General features: G+C 37.2%; 1 long non-coding RNA gene across 1 annotated transcript in view; it reads left to right on the forward strand.

Annotated features, from left to right (window-relative positions):
• Positions 1-18769, forward strand: part of LOC133623477 (uncharacterized) — a 90793-nt gene extending 72024 nt beyond the window's left edge. Inside the window, exon 3 of the long non-coding RNA XR_012051177.1 lies at positions 18062-18769. This is a non-coding gene — a long non-coding RNA (uncharacterized lncRNA). The remainder of the gene's footprint in view (positions 1-18061) is intronic.
• Positions 18770-18799: the final 30 nt, after the last annotated feature.

Below are 18799 nucleotides of genomic sequence, written 5' to 3' on the forward strand. Positions count from 1 at the left end.
TATAACTGTACATATTGTGATTTTTATTCAGTTGTATTTATTTAGTTTATAACCTTTCTGTTTTGAGTTTGAATAGCACTTTGGGGCAGTAGTGGCTGTTTTTGTGCTATATCTTGTCCTTACAGTATGAATTGATATATACAGGTAAAAGCCAGTAAATTAGAATATTTTGAAAAACTTGATTTATTTCAGTAATTGCATTCAAAAGGTGTAACTTGTACATTATATTTATTCATTGCACACAGACTGATGCATTCAAATGTTTATTTCATTTAATTTTGATGATTTGAAGTGGCAACAAATGAAAATCCAAAATTCCGTGTGTCACAAAATTAGAATATTACTTAAGGTTAATACAAAAAAGGGATTTTTAGAAATGTTGGCCAACTGAAAAGTATGAAAATGAAAAATATGAGCATGTACAATACTCAATACTTGGTTGGAGCTCCTTTTGCCTCAATTACTGCGTTAATGCGGCGTGGCATGGAGTCGATGAGTTTCTGGCACTGCTCAGGTGTTATGAGAGCCCAGGTTGCTCTGATAGTGGCCTTCAACTCTTCTGCGTTTTTGGGTCTGGCATTCTGCATCTTCCTTTTCACAATACCCCACAGATTTTCTATGGGGCTAAGGTCAGGGGAGTTGGCGGGCCAATTTAGAACAGAAATACCATGGTCCGTAAACCAGGCACGGGTAGATTTTGCGCTGTGTGCAGGCGCCAAGTCCTGTTGGAACTTGAAATCTCCATCTCCATAGAGCAGGTCAGCAGCAGGAAGCATGAAGTGCTCTAAAACTTGCTGGTAGACGGCTGCGTTGACCCTTTTACCTGTATATACAGTCGTGGTCAAAAGTTGACATACACTTGTAAAGAACATAATGTCATGGCTGTCTTTAATTTCCAATCGTTTCAACAACTCTAATTTTTTTGTAATAGAGTGATTGGAGCACATACTTGTTTGTCACAAAAAACATTCATGAAGTTTGGTTCTTTTATAAATTTATTATGGGTCTACTGAAAATGTGACCAAATCTGCTGGGTCAAAAGTATACATACAGCAATGTTAATATTTGGTTACATGTCCCTTGGCAAGTTTCACTGCAATAAGGCGCTTTTGGTAGCCATCCACAAGCTTCTGGTTGAATTTTTGACCACTCCTCTTGACAAAATTGGTTCAGTTTAGCTAAATTTGTTGGTTTTCTGACATGGACTTGTTTCTTCAGCATTGTCCACATTTTCTCAATTGGGTTTGAGTCAGGACTTTGGGAAGGTCATTCTAAAACCTGAATTCTAGCCTGATTTAGCCATTCCTTTACCACTTTTGACATGTGTGTGTGGTCATTGTCCTGTTGGAACACCCAACTGCGCCCAAGACTCAACCTCCGGGCTAGGGCTGGGCGATATGGCTTTATTAATATCTCGATATTTTTTGGCCATGTCACGATACACAATATATATCTCGATATTTTCCTTAGCCTTGAATTAACACTTGATGCATATAATCACAGCAGTATGATGATTCTATGTGTCTACATTAAAACATTCTTGTTCATACTGCATTATTATATGCTAATTTTAAACTTTCATGCAGAGAGGGAAATCACAACTAAGTCAATTTAACAAAACTGTATTAATTAAACAGTTATTAAGCAGTGGCACAAACATTCATGTCATTTCCAAAACAGAAAGTGCAAGATTGTCAGAGACATTTTAAAACAAGCTATTAGTGCACTTTTGTGCAAGATGTCACTAAGATGACACATCAAAACACTAAATTAAAGTGCACTTTCTGTACATAAAGCCACTACAATAGTTTAAAACAAATACAGTGCACTTTTGTGCATGATGTCACACAAAATAGTTCAATAACTGTCAAATAAAAATGAGCTGCATAATAGGAACTCAAATAGTGTATGTCCTTCACTATGTGGTAGGTTCCTGCGGACGTTATCTCCTTCTGTTGTTGACTATTTTTTTCATACAGTGTTGATCTGGAAATGGTGACTTGGGCATTTTGTGGGTGTGGCACCAAACGGAGATGTTGACATGCAGAGTTTCAAGCACTCCTTATTCTCTAGCGGGTGACTTTTCAAATGATGCTACACATTAGCAGTGGTGCTACTTTTTGTAGCAACGCTTTAGCCGCATACTTGACATATTACGGTTGTCTGTTCGACATCTTCCCGCTTGAAGCCAAACCACCGCCAGACGATGGACCCTGTGCTGTTTTTCTTGGGAAATAATTATTCTTCCTTCATTTGTTACTAGATTCACACCTTCTTTCTTTCATATTACCACTCGCACCACAGCTAACTTTACCCATGCTGCTACCTCTCTGCTCCGCGAGGGCGTATGACGTTGCACGCCCGACAGTATGTGACGTATGTAAGAAGGTGCGCTTGTTTTATGTCTCTGTCAGAAGGAGAGAGAACAAAGAGTAAGAAACGTATGTAGTGTAATGCCCGCAGCTAAAAGCAACTGCGTGAGAACGTATACTCGAATATCACGATATAGTCATTTTCTATATCGCACAGAGACAAACCCGCGATATATAAAAAATATTCGATATATCGCCCAGCCCTACTCCGGGCTAATGATTTTGGGTTGTCCTGAAGAATTTAGAGGTAATCCTCTTTTTTCATTGTCCCATTTACTCTCTGTAAAGCACCAGTTCCATTGGCAGCAAAACAGGCCCAGAGCATAATACTACCACCACCATGCTTGACGGTAGGTTTGGTGTTCCTGGGATTAAAGGCTTCACCTCTTATCCTCCAATCTACTCAGTGGCCTAATGGTTAGAGTGTCTGCCCTGAGATCGGTAGATTGTGAGTTCAAACCCCGGCCGAGTCATACCAAAGACTATAAAAATGGGACCCATTACCTCCCTGCTTGGCACTCAGCATCAAGGGTTGGAATTGGGGGTTAAATCACCAAAAATTATTCCCGGGCGCGGCACCGCTGCTGCCCACTTCTCCCCTCACCTCCCAGGGGGTGAACAAGGGGATGGGTTAAATGCAGAGGACACATTTCACCACACCTAGTGTGTGTGTGACAATCATTGGTACTTTAACTTAAACATATTGCTGGGTATTGTGGCCAAACAGCTCAATTTTTGTTTCATCTCAATCAATCAATGTCATCAATCAATGTTTATTTATATAGCCCAAATCACAATTGTCTCAAAGGGCTGCACAAGACCACAGAACATTCCTCCAGAAGGTCTTATCTGTGTCCATGTGATCAGCAGCAAACTTTAGACAAGCCTTAAGGTATCGCTTCTGGAGCAAGGGCTTCCTTCTTGCATGGTAGCCTCTCAGTCCATGGCAATGCAAAACACGCTTGACTGTGGACACTGACGCCTGTGTTCCAGCAGCTTCCAATTCATTGCAGACCTGCTTTTTGGTGGTTCTCAGTTGACTCTTGATCATCCTGACCGATTTTCTCTCAGCAGCAGGTGATAGCTTGCGTTTTCTTCCTGATCGTGGCAGTGACAAAACTGTGCCATGCACTTTATACTTACGAACAATTGTCTGCACAGTTGCTCTTGGGACCTTAATCTGCTTTGAAGTGGCTCCAATTGACTTTCCTGACTTGTTCAAATCAATGATTAGTTTTTTCAGATATGTGCTGAGTTCCTTTGACTTTCCCATTGTCGCGTTTGTAACCGAGTCTAATGATTGCATCACATGAGCCCTATTTAAATAGGCTCAGAGAAGTCAACGGGTGTCGTCAATCATAATCATTCACATGAAGTTAAGAGGCCATGCCATGAAGCTAAATTGATTTGATTGTAACTTTTCTACATGACCAAAATTGATAATGTTGCTGTATGTATACTTTTGACCCAGCAGATTTGGTCACATTTTCAGTAGAGCCATAATAAATTCATAAAAGAACCAAACTTCATGAATGTTTTTTGTGACAAACAAGTATGGGCTCCAATCACTCTATCACAAAAAAATAAGAATTGTAGAAATTATTGGAAACTCAAGACAGCCATGACATTTTGTTCTTTACACGTGTATGTCAACTTTTGACCACGACTGTAAATGTATGTAGGCTATTATTTGCACACTATTGACAAGTGATGTAATGAAAACTTGACCACCGGAAAAAATACTTTGATCACCGAAAACCGCGCTACCGAAACCGAATGTAAACAAAACGCACGCCATTGTCTGGAGCATTGTCAGCATGTCTGCGATGTGGACGTGAGTTTTATATATATATCGCAGATATACCCGCGAGCAGCCATCTACAAAATGTGCAAATATTAAGATGACAGTGGCGGCTTTTAAGAAAAAAAGAGTCCAACTAGTGCAACAGCCCCAAGCAAGTGTGACGTCATGCTCCCTGCAGCTCTCTTCTTTCGTCAGGGACATCGAGGGACAGAAGTTAAGAGTCTCTAAAGTACATTTTATAATAACATCAGTAGAAGATGCTACATTTGTTGCTAGTTGTTTTTTATTTACAAAGTCATAAAAAAATCTGTAAACCCTTGAAACAATCTCAATAAAGTACATTGTACAAAAAGCATCATTAATAATAATTTAAAAAAAACATATTTCTTAAACAGGGTAATGTCCTGCTTAACTTAAAACAGAATAAATTCAATGTGCAGCTTTATGATAGAGCAGGTGTGCAACTTTCATCCCTCTGAAAACTACTGTGACAAAACAAGAGGTGAGATATTTGTATCGTTATCGACTGTCAACTTTGAAATTGTGATTTATTTATGAAGGAGTTCTTGAGATTATTGTCTTTCTGCTATGTTGTGTAATTTATCATTAAATAAAAGCATTACACACACACACTCATAACTCATTAAAGTGGAATAAATGACACGCCACATACCACTCTTCACCTAGCGAAGGGAGCAAACTGGATGTATAATATCCTCATTAAATGACCACGTGTGCTTGACCTGGGACCAACTGCACTCAGTAACAAAACAAACACATAAATATTGCGATTATTGCAACCATAGACAGCAGAACACTTGTATTTTAACTTTTATAGACTTTAGTTATCTGCTACACTGACAAGATGCCTGCTCGGTGCATGTTGGCGACTTTGGCAAAACTGCAGAGTCAAAACTGGCCCGTGACGTCACAATTTACCTTTTTCTTTAACAGGGCGCACCAACATGAACATGAAAACAAAATAATCACCTCTGTTGGCCACTTATTTAATAAAAATACTGGACAAAGTGTGTCCCTTGACAGCTCAATACGGAACGTGTACTTTTGTTTCTAAATATGGGACGATTTATTTTTTAAGGGACGTTTGGCAACCCTATTTAAGTAGCATTCACGCTAGCGGCGCCATCCTCACGTTTATGTTTCGCGTTAAGGTGCTATTTTAAACTTGATGTGTGCCGATGATAAAGTTTGTCGCTGCAATACTAATTACCTCAATTTTATCTAAAGTTCCATCGAGGTTTTTTTTTTAAGCGAAAGTGGGTGCAGAGCACATCGCTCTAACTGGTGTGTAACGTAATCACGACTTGTACAATGCACGCTCCCTTCATGCGGCGGTCAAAACATACACTTCTATTAATCATCATTTATTTATGGTAACGCAATTTTTTTTTTTTATTAATCACATGCGTGAACGCGTTAACATTGACAGCCCTACTGTGTATGTGTATGTGTGTGTGTGTGTGTGTGTGTGTGTGTGTGTATATGTATGTGTTGTATGTGTGTGTATATATATATGTATGTATGTGTGTGTACAAACCCCGTTTCCATATGAGTTGGGAAATTGTGTTAGATGTAAATATAAACGGAATACAATGATTTGCAAATCCTTTTCAACCCATATTCAATTGAATGCACTACAAAGACAAGATATTTGATGTTCAAACTCATAAACGTTATTTTTTTTTGCAAATAATAATTAACTTAGAATTTCATGGCTGCAACACGTGCCAAAGTAGTTGGGAAAGGGCATGTTCACCACTGTGTTACATGGCCTTTCCTTTTAACAACACTCAGTAAACGTTTGGGAACTGAGAAGACACATTTCTTAAGCTTCTCAGGTGGAATTCTTTCCCATTCTTGCTTGATGTACAGCTTAAGTTGTTCAACAGTCCGGGGGTCTCCGTTGTGCTATTTTAGGCTTCATAATGTGCCACACATTTTCAATGGGAGACAGGTCTGGACTACAGGCAGGCCAGTCTAGTACCCGCACTCTTTTACTATGAAGCCACGTTGATGTAACACGTGGCTTGGCATTGTCTTGCTGAAATAAGCAGGGGCGTCCATGGTAACGTTGCTTGGATGACAACATATGTTGCTCCGAAACCTGTATGTACCTTTTGGCATTAATGGCGCCTTCACAGATGTGTAAGTTACCCATGTCTTGGGCACTAATACACCCCCATACCATCACAGATGCTGTCCTTTCAACTTTGCGCCTATAACAATCCGGATGGTTCTTTTCCTCTTTGGTCCGGAGGACACGACGTCCACAGTTTCCAAAAACAATTTGAAATGTGGACTCGTCAGACCACAGAACACTTTTCCACTTTGTATCAGTCCATCTTAGATGAGCTCAGGCCCAGCGAAGCCGACGGCGTTTCTGGGTTTTCGCCTTGCATAGGAGAGTTTTAACTTGCACTTACAGATGTAGCGACCAACTGTAGTTACTGACAGTGGGTTTCTGAAGTGTTCCTGAGCCCATGTGGTGATATCCTTTACACACTGATGTCGCTTGTTGATGCAGTACAGCCTGAGGGATCGAAGGTCACGGGCTTAGCTGCTTACGTGCAGTGATTTCTCCAGATTATCTGAACCCTTTGATGATATTACAGACCGTCGATGGTGAAATCCCTAAATTCCTTGCAATAGCTGGTTGAGAAAGGTTTTTCTTAAACTGTTCAACAATTTGCTCACGCATTTGTTGACAAAGTGGTGACCCTCGCCCCATCCTTGTTTGTGAATGACTGAGCATTTCATGGAATCTACTTTTATACCCAATCATGGCACCCACCTGTTCCCAATTTGCCTGTTCACCTGTGGGATGTTCCAAATAAGTGTTTGATGAGCACTCTTCAACTTTATCAGTATTTATTGCCACCTTTCCCAACTTCTTTGTCACGTGTTGCTGGCATCAAATTTTAAAGTTAATGATTATTTGCAAAAAAAAAAAAGGTTTATCAGTTTGAACAGCAGATATGTTGTCTTTGTAGCATATTCAACTGAATATGGGTTGAAAATGATTTGCAAATCATTGTATTGCGTTTATATTTACATCTAACACAATTTCCCAACTCATATGGAAACGGGATTTGTATGTATATATATATATATATATATATCAGTGACGTGCAATCACTAGAGATTGGAAAGAAAAAAAATGTAAAAAGAAAAAAAAAAATTAAATTGTTATATGTATCCAGTGATTATACTATAAAGTTATTTTCCATTTAACTTCACCAGTTTTAGATTATTTTTATTCAAAATCGCTGAATTTTCACATTTGCCGTTCAAATACTGAGAAGAGACGGTGCGGTGAACAGCAGCCAGTTGAGGCACGTCACTCAGTGCCGCAACATGGATTGCGCAATAACTCGGCTAACTGCTAGCCTGCTGTGCAGATACACCAGCAGACTGCAGGTGTACCTAATTCACAACTCCTCCAACACGAACATTATTGTTTTTGCACTTTTTGGCTTCTTATTAAATAACTTTTGTAACCTATTTTCATGGGCTTTCCTCTTTGTGATGTTAAGTTCCTGTTATGCGCTGTTATACAGTATATGCCTTGAGCTCTTATTTTGAAGGCGCTAAGAGCGGAAGTGATGTCACGTTGCGGAGGTTTTTGAAAGAAGGTAAATAAAGTGGTCCTTGTGTAAACTGGAGCCTCCGTGTTTTTATTTTGTAGTTTCACACAGTATAGGCGACATTTATAAACCCTCGGTTACACTTTTTTAAATAGATTCAATCTTGCACGTGGAAAGTTTAAGTGAGGGCTTTAGTTGCGGTGCATGGACTTAATTTCTAAGTAAAGGTAAGACCATAATAACGTTTTTTTTTTATTAAATGTGCTTTTTTGTGTGCTACAGTTTGTATGTGTAAAGTTAAAGTTAAGTTAAAGTACCAATGATTGTCACACACACACTAGGTGTAATGAAATTTGTCCTCTGCATTTGACCCATCCCCTTGACACATACAGTTGTTGACAAAATACATTGTACATTATATACCTCAGCTAACTAAACTATGGAAATGTATAATATAGTTCATATAGCAATACGGACTCACTGCACAGCAGACCAGCAGTTAGCAGAGTCCGTCCATGTTGAGGCACTGAGTGACGTGCCTCGACTGGCTGTTGTTCACCGCACCGTCTCTTCGCAGTATTTGAACGGCAAATGTGAAAATTCAGCGATTTTGAATAAAAATAATCTAAAACTGGTGAAGTTAAATGGAAAATAACTTTATAGTATAATCACTGGATACATTTAACAATTTAATATATATTTTTTTCTTTTTAAATTTGTTTTCTTTCCATGATGGCAGGTGAGGCCCCGCTTCACCTGCCTCTAGTGACTGCACGTCACTGATATATATATATATATATATATATATATATATATATATATATATATGTGTGTGTGTGTATATTAGGTGTGTGTATGTGTATATATATATATATATACATATATATATAAATATATATGTCTGTATGTGTATGTATGTGTGTGTATATATATATATATATATATATATATACACGTATGTGTGTGTATGTATTAAGGCTGAAACGACGCGTCGACGTAGTCGACGTCATCGGTTACGTAAATACGTCGACGTCGTTTTTATGCGTCGACGCGTCGCATATTTACGTCACACTGCCGTCATGGCGGAGCGCAAAGCAGATGATGCGAGCGGTGCGAGCTAGCGAGGGAAAAAAAGCACGCCAAAAGTCGTCAAAAGTGTGGGAGTATTTCAATAAACGGCATAATAATGTTGTAGCTGCAAACAGCTGTCTCGTCAGCTGACGCGCGAGCTCGCAACCGTGGCTGTTTAGCAACCAGCCAAACCCCACTTAATAAAATTATATTTTATCTTAGAGCACATCCGCATCCCTATTCACCTAGGCAACCCCAGGAAATGTATATAATTCGGCATTATTTCGGCCAGTCGGCTTATAAAATCAGAGCCGATCAGTTTACGTTCATGCGCAGGTATAACGCGGCGCGCTCCTGTCTCATCTGCTGGTGCGCGAGCCCAGTAATTAGACAGCTTTGTCAAATCAAGGAGTACAAAAGACGCCAGCGCAGAGTGGAAAAAGGTTTAGTTCATTACAGATAACCAAGAGTTGTGCCAAAAGTATGTAAGATTTAATATTTCTCTTCGTGGGTGTGGCGCACCTGTTGCGCTGGTGAGATTGGGGGGGGGGGGGGGGGGTGTTGTGTGCATGTAGCGTGCTTAGTCTGGAGGCTAAATACACACAGTGTGTTATGTAACTGTTGTTTAGTGTTGATATTCTTTGCTTAGGTTGATAAATGTTGGAGCAGTTTGCTTCATCAGGAGGGTGAAGTCGCTCAATTTAAAGTGTTGGATTTAACTGTGTTGGATCATTGGCTGCTGGTGAAGGCATCGAAAAAGGGGCATTTTTCTACCAGTAGACAGCGTTTAAGATTGAGTGTTTCACTGCTAAATTAATAATATATTTATATTGAATATGGATTTTAAATATGTATCTAAATAGGTGGTTAATTGGTTAGGTATTTATGTATTTGCATATTGGGTTTTCTGTTGCATTTATCTATTGTGTTTCTGGGTTTAAATGTATTTTATATGTATCTTGGTGCATTTATGTTGAGACAATTTATTTAAAATCTGTTTTAACTTAAAGGGAAAAGATGTGTCCATTTTCTTGCACTTGTTTAATGGTTAAGAGTTTGATAGCCTAATTAATAATTGTAAATTATGGGATTGATAATTGATTGATTTTTTACAGCATGTTAATCTTGTGGTGTTTTGTCCTTAAAGGTTTGTCACCTACTAAAGAAGCTAAAGGCTACTAAAGGCTACTAAAGGCTACTAAAGACAGCTAATGACAGCTAAAGAAACTAAAGTCTACTAACACTGCTAAAGACTGCTAAAAAGACTAAAGAAGAAAAAAGAAGCTGTTTCTTCGTTGGAAAAACTGTTGCAAACTAAAGGAAAATAAAAGGAAAAAGTAACTACGGTCTGGTCTTTTGAGTGAAATCCAGAAGCCACATTCAGCATTGGTACATCCCTTCAAGTGTGGGATAAGCACAGCGAAAAAAGCAAAACACTTGACAGTTGTTGTATGCACACTGTGTCGAGTGGAAATGGCCTATCATAGCAGCACAACGGCTATGAACGAACATTTGAAAAGAAAACACCCGACAGCGTTCTTGCCATCACCATCAACTAGTCAATCGTCCGCCTGAGTATACGTTGTCATCATTACACAAAAACATGAATGTGTCATTTGTATCTGCGTTGTAAATTCATAAACTTAAACACTGTTTCGCTCTGAGAGGCGCATTTGGCGTGCCTGTTCAGTGTTTACAAAGACGCGCTCCTCTTTAACGCTAACGTTAATTAGTTGTGCAAATACCTTTTACAACATTAACAGTTACATATACTATGTACAAACGAACAATTAACTTTCACTTTAATCATACTATCATTGTTGTGTTATTAAGCAAAATAAGCAATACTTTTACTTTTGTTGAAATGTTTACACTGTTGTTACAGAATATTTCGTTTTGCACTTTTTTGTATTGGATGTTTATCTTTATTTTTGCACATTTTAAAGCAAAATAAGCAATACTTTTACTTTTGAAATGCTTATACTATTGCAGAATATTAAGATTTGCACTGGATGTTTACTTTTATATTTGCACATTAAAAAGCAAATAAGCTACTTTTAATTTTGTTAAATGTTAAAAGTTTTAAATGTTTACATTGTTACAGAATATTTTGTCATGTTGTTGTCAATGTTGACTGAGTGGCCATACTTTTTTTTTTGTAAATAAAAGTCATGCCTTTTGAAAAAACTGGCCTACATTTATTTTTTCATCTTCATTTTAAATTAAAAAAAAAAATCGGTAAAAGGAAAAATAATCTATAGATTAATCGAAAAAATAATCTATAGATTAACCGATTAATCGAAAAAAGAATCTATAGATTAATCGATAGAAAAATAATCGTTAGCTGCAGCCTTAGTAGGTATGTGTGTATATATATATATATAAAAAATATATATATGTGTGTGTGTGTGTGTGTGTGTGTGTGTGTGTGTGTGTGTGTGTGTGTGTGTGTGTGTGTGTGTGTGTGTGTGTGTGTGTGTGTGTGTGTGTGTGTGTATATATGTATGTATGTGTATATGTATGTATATATGTATGTGTGTATATATATATGTAAGTATTTATGTATGTGTATATATATATGTATATATATGTATGTATGTGTATATATGTACATATGTATGTATATATGTATGTATGTATATATGTATGTATGTATATATATATGTATGTATGTGTATATATGTACATATGTATGTATATATGTATGTATGTATATATGTACATATGTATGTATATATATATGTGTGTGTATATATATGTATATATGTGTGTGTGTGTATATATATGTGTATGTATATACATATGTGAGTATATATACACACACATCTCTCTCTCTATATATATATATATATGTATATATATATATGTATATATATATATATGTGTATATGTATGTATATATATATATATATATGTATATGCATACAGTATATATCTATACAGTATATATAATTCAGTCTTCGTCAATCATAAACGTGTACTTTCTTAGATTTTTGTGACCTTTTTTGTTGGATTCAGCTCATTAATTCATTAGTGTAGGAGGAAATGCATGTAACCTGCAGTGACTATGAAAAACTGTGTTTTCATGCAATTGTGTGCATTAACGAGCGCTGTGTGTGTACATGTGCTTCCAGGGAGAATCTATTGGAAAAAAAAAAAAAACTCCATCCAGTCAGATTAGCTCCATTAGTGGATTAGCCGGATTAGCGGGTTAATTGCAGTCTGCTGCTGCGTTGGTGCGCGAAGGCTAATGAAGGCTAACGCTAGTTAATCTCACAACACAGCCGTGTAAGCCAGCTACTGTCACGTCTGGCAACATGGCGCACACATCGAAAAGCAGCATCCGCCCGCTTCCCATGAGGATTAGGAGCAAGAGTTGTTTGGAGCGCACATCTGTAGCTAATCTCAGATTAATCATTGTGGTTGTATCTGTCTTTTATTGACCACTGTGGCGTGTCACAATTTCGTTTGACACGTTTTCACTCAAGAGTTACAGTTTTTAACAATGAAAACCTCTTCAAGCACATGGCTGTTTAACACAAACATTTTTAATTGCAGTAACTTTTCTGAAACAAATAGGTAATTACAAATTGAGATTGATATGATTGTTCTGTTAACTTCTTTTTACACTTGCGTGACAAGTCAGAATGTTATAAAAACGAGATGTGTAAATGGTTTCCACCATTCTTCATTAACGTTTTTACGTTACACCATTAAGAGTGTTTCACTTATTTTTACACAATGGTTGATGTTAAATATTTTTGAGGAACTGTTTTCACTGAAAAATCTGTGATAAACTTCTTCAAATACACAATGAACAAATGATGTTAAGATTTAAAAACAATTCTGTCCCCATCATAAAATGTAAATGAATTATACATATATATATATATATATATATATATATATATATATATATATATATGTCTTAATAAGGTTATCCAAAAAATAGTGCTCGATACCGTAGTAGAGCGCAATATATGTATGTGTGTGAAAAAATCACAAGACTACTTCATCTCTACAGGCCTGTTTCATGAGGGGTTCCCTCAATCATCAGGAGATTTTCTCCTGATGATTGAGGGAACCCCTCATGAAACAGGCCTGTAGAGATGAAGTAGTCTTGTGATTTTTTCCCACACATACATATATATATATATATATATATATATATATATATATATATATATATATATTTATATATATATACTGTATATACATATATACACTGGGGTTGTACGGTATACCGGTATTAGTATAGTACCGCAATACTAATGAATCATATTCGGTACTATACCGCCTCTGAAAAGAAAAGTACCGCTCAGTGGATCTACACCTGACATCCACTGTAATGATACGAAGTACAGGAGCGTATCTAGTCGATACTACTATGATTATGTCAATATTTTTTGGCATCACGACATCTTCTTTTATTTTTTTTAAATTTATATTATGTTTATGAACTCAGGAAATATGTCCCTGGACACATGAGGACTTTGAATATGACCAATGAATGATCCTGTAACTGCTTGGTATCGGATTGATACCCAAATTTGTGGTATCATCCAAAACTAATGTAAAGTATCCAAACAACAGAAGAATAAGTGATTATTACATCTTCACAGAAGTGTCGATATAATATGTTAAAAGAGAAAGTAAGCAGATATTAACAGTAAATGAACAAATAGATTAATAATTCATTTTCTACCACTTGTCCTAAATCATTTTGACAAAATAATAGAACGATAAATGACGCAATATGTTACTGCAGATGTCAGCAGACTAAATTAGGAGCCTTTGTTTGCTTACTTACTACTAAAAGACAAGTTGTCTTGTATGTTCACTATTTTATTTAAGGACAAACTTGCAATAAGAAACATATGTTTAATGTACCCTAAGATTTTTTGTTAAAATAAAGCCAATAATGCAATTTTTTGTGGTCCATTTTATTTTGAAAAGTATCAAAGTACCGAGAAGTATCAAAATAATTTTGGTGCCGGTACCAAAATATTGGTATCGGGACAACACACACATATTTATATATATATATGGTTTAATCCCAAAAAATTTTAGAACGGCTACGCTTTACCATCAACCACTACGCTTTATGGTGTGGCGTTGTCCTTCTTCCGTAAATGTGTCGGTTTGAACCAGGAAGAGGGCGTGTCACAATGATCAAAATATGGGCTTTCATAAATAAATGTTTTAGTGTGTTTGTCTAATATTTGGTCAACATTTTCCTTTAAATTTTCAGCAACAACAATTTTCCTTAAAATAATGGACATTTTGTGAAAAGACTGGCGTTTGCGTGAGACCGTGCTATCATACTGGCGTGTGCTTTTATTCTGAAGGCCTGGCTTTACTGGTTACTGGTTACACACCAATGTTCTCTCCTGCTGTGCTGCCCCAGATGCAGAGAGTTGTTTGGTTTTTCACGTTAAAAAATTTGCGAGAAACTACTAAAACGGGAGGGCGCCAGTATAAGAGAGCATGTTTTCCAGAGAACACAGACGTGTATGCGTTTGGTAAAGTGTCTCAGATTTTAGTGTAAATTACAGTTAGTGCTGACAAGCGGTTAAAAAAATTAATGATTAAGTATGATGTGTAATCAATTAATCTCTCTTTTAATCTCACCTAAAAAAATACTGAGAGAAGTACCCGAGGGCCACATCACAGTTATGGCTGCCCTCTAAGTATGTAACAATAACTAATATATGAATATAAATGTATGAGGATTTTTCTCATGATATTATTACACAATTGCCGATACATTTGATTTTTGTTTTCTTTACTGTAAATAAAATCTGTGAAATTTACATTTAAAAAAACACATACAGCATATTACGGTAAATGAAAAAACAGTAGAGGTGAGAATCTTTGGGGACATCAAGATTCGATTTCGATCCTGATTTTTGGATTGGATTCAGAATCGATTCTCGATTCAACACGATACTCTCAATATGTTATTTGGTATGTGGATTATAATGAAACCTTTTCAAAACAGGTTCCAGGTTGCAAAAGCTCTTCTTGGCTCCTAATTTACGACTTATACGCGCCGTGTTGCCCTAGGAAAACGTCTTTTTTTATAATATATTTGTAATTTATTTCCAAAAATCACAGAATGTTAGTCAATCTAATGAAAGAAAATAGAGCAACTCCACCGCCAACCGAATCCCAGCGTTACAATAGGATAAACATTTATAAAGCAATTGAGAAGACATACAAATACAACATCTATTAAAACAAATACTTCAAAAGGGAAAATCAAAAATTTATAAAAGCAAAAGTATCCAAAATAATAACATCAATAACAGTTGTTTCATGTTTTTAATCCAAAAATGTATTATTTTTGGAAAAAAAATGCAAAAAACGTTTAGTTAAAAAAAAATTTGATTTTCAAAAATGATCAATCAATTTGGAATCGTAATAAATAAAAATTGTGATGTGGATGTGAATATTTTTTTGGAGAACCCCTATAAAACAGTACCACTGTTTATTTTTGGTCAAATCTAAGGTTCTTCTATTTACAATGTACTTACTGTAAATGGAAAAACTGTACCACCATTCTGTTTTTTACAGTGTACAATTTGATGGATGACTTGCATTTAAATCAGGAATCAAGCAGTTATTTCAGCATTTTTGATAACATAATATTTGATACATTACTAGATCGTATTAGAGTTTAAAATATATACAGTCGCATGCAGTACATTTATGTTTTTCTGTCAAAATGGAAAGAACATGTGGTAGACATGGAGCATTTTCAAGCATAAAAATTGTTAAGCGAACAAAAAATCTTAATATTACATGGGGATAGTTCCAGAATGTTTTACTTTTATAGGCACCGACTGAATTCCTTCGGTACTAGCGGGTATTGATTTACGTAAAATCAGTATTTCGATTCCTTTGTTGCAGACTTGTCAAGTCGGGTTGCAGACTCAAGGAAACAATCACTCAAGCAACACACAAGGCTGGTCATGATAATAGGTCTCCTTTGCTGCAGTTCTCCTATGTTTTGTGATTTATTTTCTGTTTTCAGGGCTTCTTGGTTGCGTCTGGTTGCTAGGAGCCCTGATTCAACTCGCCTGTCTCTGAGTAGCGTTCAGGAGACTCACATAATCAGAGGCATTTATATAGCTGAGGCCTTTATATATCCGTGTGGGTTCAATGTTCGCCGTTTGCGACAGTTTGGCTGTTCTTTTCACCTGACTATTGACAGTTTGCATTAGCTATGCTATACTGTCCTATGCTAAGATTCTCTAGAGCAGGGGTCGGCAACCCGCGGCTCCGGAGCCGCATGCGGCTCTTTGATCACTCTGATGCGGCTCAGCCTAATAGTACTGCCATCTAATATCGGACGTGGAAGTGCATAGCAAATGAGACTCAAATGAAATAAGAAAACAAGATATAACAACTGGACAGCACGGTTATCATAATCAGTTCAATTTTAAATGTTACATTAATATCCATACGCAAAAGTGCAATATATTTATCTGTACAGTAATCTATTTATTTATATCTGCACCTTATTGCTCTTTTATCCTGCACTACAACAAGCTAATGTAACAAAATTGTGTCCTTATCTGTACTGTAAAGTTCAAATTTGAATGACAATAAAAGGAAGTCTAAGTCCAAGTCTAAAAAATGGATCAAACTATTTTTAGTTATTACCACACACAAAAGTACCGAAAATTGGTAATGTTGAGTACCGGTATCGATTTCCTGGTACCGTATCGATTCAAATGTGTACAGTACCTATCCTTAATTCTACAGTAGTATTTAGAATGGGCTGTTCAGTATTGTGGCCACCGATTGGCTCAGGTTCAGCGAGCATTAGTATTATGAATTAAAGGATGACTATGGGGGTGTTATTTCTCATTCAGGGTGCTTTCATAATGTTAAAACTCATATTTAATAGGTAGTGTTGCATCCGACCAGTCTTCCTCTCAGGGATTAAAACACACTGGTCAATCCCAAAATATTTTGGATGACATATATGTTGAGTAAGAAGGACCACAGAGACAGAATAGTACTTGGCCAAATATGTATTAAAGCTTTAGGAGACCAGCCCTTACAATGCGACTATAGCAGCAGCAAGAAGAGGTCTAAAATCAAACGAAAAGAGTCATCTTATTTAGTGCGAAAACAGCCCCTCCCGACCAAAAAGTAATATAGCTGTTGTTTTAAAACAGATAAGGCCTTCTCCACAGGAAGGGAGTATGTTATACCCCTATGCGGACAGCACAGTGCTTTCAAGGTGAAACACAGAGTTTACTAGCAGACATAAGATTTTTTTTAAAACACGGAGATTACGAGAAGACACACTACATAGGAAAATACTATCTGATTTAAACATGACTATGGATTAAAAAAGAACACTTAAAAATATCTCATTCTCACAGTAGTAAACAGGTTTTTTATGCTGTCGATATGAAAATATTCCCACTGTGTGGAAATTCAGGCCTAGAACCGATTAACAGCAATAAACGAGGGTTTATTGTACTTAAAATATTAAGAACAAAATATTCTTGGTGAAAAATACGTACAAAAGTTTAGCGATGAGGACAGTTTGAGCAGATTGTAGAATAAATTGTAGCGTCGTGAAGCGTCTGGCGTAGAAAAGAAAGCTTCTGTGTGGTAGATGTGCTGCATATAGGGATGTGGGTGAATGTTATTGATGCGCTAGCCAATGAGGTCTGACACATGGCTTCGGGACAGGAAACGCCAGGGGTTATGGGTAAAATGGGCGTTAGTGAGCTGTGTGCAGAAAAACCAGAAGCTGCGCCCACACCTCAGCACGCCGTTGGCACGCAACAACATTATAGTGGCGGGGACGTGGGCCCAGTACGGACTTACACACACATATATATACAGTGAGTGTGTGTGAGGGGGGGTACCTCAGCCTCAGCCTCATTAAGGGGAAGTGAAGGACTCCCTGCTCATCTTTTAAAGATAAAACAAAGTGCTGTGATGTCATAGCTCATCAGCCTCCATCGGGCAGACGAGAAGCACTTTAGCAGAAAGAGCAGAGTGTGCGATCGCCTGAACGCGCAGACCTCCCTCTGACTTTCTGTTGTGCTTTTTCTGTCTCTCTCTCACACACACAGACACACAAACACACACACAAACACACGCACAATCGTTGTGGCGACGGATGGCGGATGAGGGATGCATGTTGGTTTGGGGCTAAACATGATATCTCCTTTCCCCAGGGCCAGCCAATCAGAGCAGCCTGCCAGGCAAAAACAGCAAAAGCACTCAAGACCAGGACTGAGGAAAACCGGCACGTAAAGCTGCAAAACACACACACTCCCCAACTTCACCGTGCACCAAAACTAGCGTCAAGAAATGCTCGACACACGCAAAATGTAATGTTTGTAAACGTTACATCATTATCAAAAAAGGGGAAATAGCAGCGTGTTCGTAAGCGAGTACAAAGACAAGCCGTGGTTCTTAGAGTTGCACCAGCGCCTGCAGGGGCTGTGCTATATACCTTAAGGTGGGAGCCAACAGGAAGTGAGCACCTGGGGGGCAACAGTGAGGGGAAGTGCCTACAGGTCCAGAGTCACCGCTGGGGGCTCTGTTTTAAGCGGGAAGGATCGGGGCGAAGCGTTTCAACAGGAAATGGAATATCGAAAGGATGAAACCGCCAACGTCAAATTGGTGCTGAGATGAAAATAAATTGCAGGCAATTGAGGAATATAAAAAAAATGTGTCCAGTGGTGGAGCATTTGTGATGCTTAAAAAAAAAAAAAACCTACACTAGAGCTTTGTCTTCATCAAGTAAGCAAACAGTGTTTTTAACTAAATGAAAATGTGATATAAACATATTTATTCAGATATTTAAAAAAAAAAAGTTGTGCTTTTGTTTTGAAAACAAAATGTTTACTATTTATTTTTTATTTTATTTTAAAAAAAGTTCAAACAAGCAGATTTTAAATATATATTTT

The sequence above is a fragment of the Nerophis lumbriciformis genome, linkage group LG26 (genome assembly GCF_033978685.3).
Source record: "Nerophis lumbriciformis linkage group LG26, RoL_Nlum_v2.1, whole genome shotgun sequence".
Lineage (NCBI taxonomy): Eukaryota > Metazoa > Chordata > Actinopteri > Syngnathiformes > Syngnathidae > Nerophis > Nerophis lumbriciformis.